The sequence below is a fragment of the Amblyomma maculatum genome, chromosome 1 (genome assembly GCF_055883805.1).
Source record: "Amblyomma maculatum isolate TAMU_Amacu chromosome 1, ASM5588380v1, whole genome shotgun sequence".
NCBI classification, from domain to species: Eukaryota; Metazoa; Arthropoda; class Arachnida; order Ixodida; family Ixodidae; genus Amblyomma; species Amblyomma maculatum.
This window is the reverse complement of record NC_139344.1, coordinates 435,643,483-435,645,847: the sequence shown is the minus strand read 5'-3', so window position 1 is coordinate 435,645,847 and position 2,365 is coordinate 435,643,483. Positions and strand designations below refer to the sequence as shown.

Sequence of the window (2,365 nt, the reverse complement as noted above, 5' to 3'; positions counted from 1 at the left end):
ATTTAAGTAATGTTAACAGAGAACATTATAAAAGGATGTTTGTGAGGTGGTGTTCCCGGTGCCCTTGTACAGAGCTTTATACTTCTTTATGTTACATACCGGTACTTTGTGTGTAAAATCACTTATGGAGGAAAAGGGTATGTTCCTACCGTGGGAGGCCCAATGTCTCATCTGCAAACGGCCAGAGAAAATAGATCACGTGTTTTTGCATTGCTGGGAGGGGGTATATTTGTAGGATGTACTGTAGAGGACAATTAAAAAAGACAGTGGCCACTTGATTGCCATGGCATTAGGTATTTGCCATTGGATAACCATGATGATATGCCGTTAGACCAGGTTATGTTAATGTGCCTCCACAGTATATGGCGCGCACGAATGGCTGGTTATCACTGCGATAAAGATGCGCGGCCAGCCCGCATGTATTTCCGCGAGAGCGTGCAGCGATGGCTTGACATGCTTAAATTGCAACCATGTGCTCCTGAATGGCTGTCAGAGCTGGAACCTTTGACGGTGCTCAAGGAATTTTACCATGACAATGCCTGCCCCTCAGTGGGTGTTAGGCAACGCGAACTAGCTTTGTGCACATATATTATTCCTTTGTTCCTGTTGTATTGAGTTCCAGTGCGGTATATTTGTGGCCAAGTCAGGCAATAAAAAAAAAGCAGAGTGGCGCAGTGGAAGCGTGCTGGGCCTATAACCCAGAGGTCCGTGGATCGAAACCACGCTCTGCTACTAATATTTTTTTTTTTCATTGAGCAAGTCCGAAGATACAAATACGCTGCTAATTTCCCCACTTTTGTGCCCAGCAGAGTGGCGCAGTGTCGCAGTATTTAGCGACGGTACCACCTAAGCGACTATACAAGGATCTTATTGCACAATTGTTCCCAGCTCCATTGTACAGAATCTTATACTGTGAAGGCCCAGGGAAAGATGTGCACAAACGTGTTAAGACCATGACTGTTGCACTGGGCGTAAAAACATTCTTTTTGAAATTGCATACAGGAACCCTCCCAGTCAAAACATGGATGGAAGAAAAGGGCCTTTTTTACCTTGGGGCTCAAACTGCCTACTATGTAGGAAACCTAAATAGTTGAGCACGTGTTCCCGGATTGTTGGGATGCGGTGTTTTACTGGGATGTGTTACAAAGGACACTTAAAAAAGACCTGCCATTGACGCCACGTGGAATTCGGTACTTGACAACTGTTAATGATGATTTTCAGTATGACCTCATCATGCTATTGGGCCTTCACAGTATTTGGAGGAGTAGGATGGCTTATAGACACTGTGATGTCGATGCACGATCTGTATGTGATTATTTAGTTGAACAAGTGTATAAACTAAAAGAAATTTTGAAGCAGCAAGACGCTGCGGAGGAGGTCTTGAGTCTGATGGACGAACTTGCGGTAATGAAAGTCCATTAGACACGGTTGTCAGCCAAGGGGCATGGCAACCACAATCGTTTACTGATGTATTTGTACCAATTCATGCAATAAAGAAAAAAAAGCAGAGTGGCGCAGTGGAAGCGTGCTGGGCCCATAACCCAGAGCTCCGTGGATCGAAACCACGCCCTGCTACTGATATTCTTTTTTCATTGAGCAACCCCGAAGATACAAATACGCTGCTAGTTTCCCCACTTTTGTGCCCAGCAGAGTTGCGGAGGAGTGCACTTCCGGCTTCGCTAGCGAGCGGGCGTGTGTGAAATGAGCTCCGTCGGAGCGGCTTCAGCGGCTCAGCAGGGCTGCGGTAACAGGTCTTTTGCCGCTGTTTCTTCAGCAGGGTGTGATTATCAGGTGGTTTTACCGAGTTTGCCTACAGGGCGTTTTGTTGTGAACACAGTTTTTTTGCACTGTGATAACAGTACCTGCCCTTTCCGGGCGGAAAATTTCCGCGATGCGCTCGCGGAATTATCGCTCCTACCGGAAGTCATCGCCATCGGAGCCTACAGGATGAGCCATGTGTGGGCGGTTACCTTCAAGGATGAAGACGCCGTGAAGAAAATTGTCAGTTCTGGTGGACTGGTAGTGAAAAAGTGTCGGTGTCTTGTCATCGACCCTGCTAACCAGAATGTACGCATGAAAGTACACTGGCTTTTACACAGTGTACCGGACGAAGACGTGAAGCTCGCCTTTGCGGCATATGGCAAGGTCACCGACGTCGCCCGCGAGTGGTGGCGCGTGCAGGGCATGGTGGACAAAGGATCTACCACATGGCATGTGACCCTGAATCTGAAGCCGGGTGTAAAGCTCGACGACACCCCCCACCAGGTGAGCGTTGCCGGCGAGCTGGTCCTTGTGGTCGTGCCAGGGAGAGCTCCGCTCTGCCTACGCTGCCGCGGCACCGACCACATTCGCCGAGAGTGCCGTT

General features: G+C 48.5%; 1 non-coding gene across 1 annotated transcript; it reads left to right on the top strand.

Annotated features, from left to right (window-relative positions):
• The first annotated feature begins 660 nt into the window (after positions 1-660).
• Positions 661-732, top strand: TRNAI-UAU (transfer RNA isoleucine (anticodon UAU)). Its single transcript has one exon. It is a non-coding gene; the product is annotated as a tRNA-Ile (tRNA).
• The last annotated feature ends 1,633 nt before the right edge of the window (positions 733-2,365 follow it).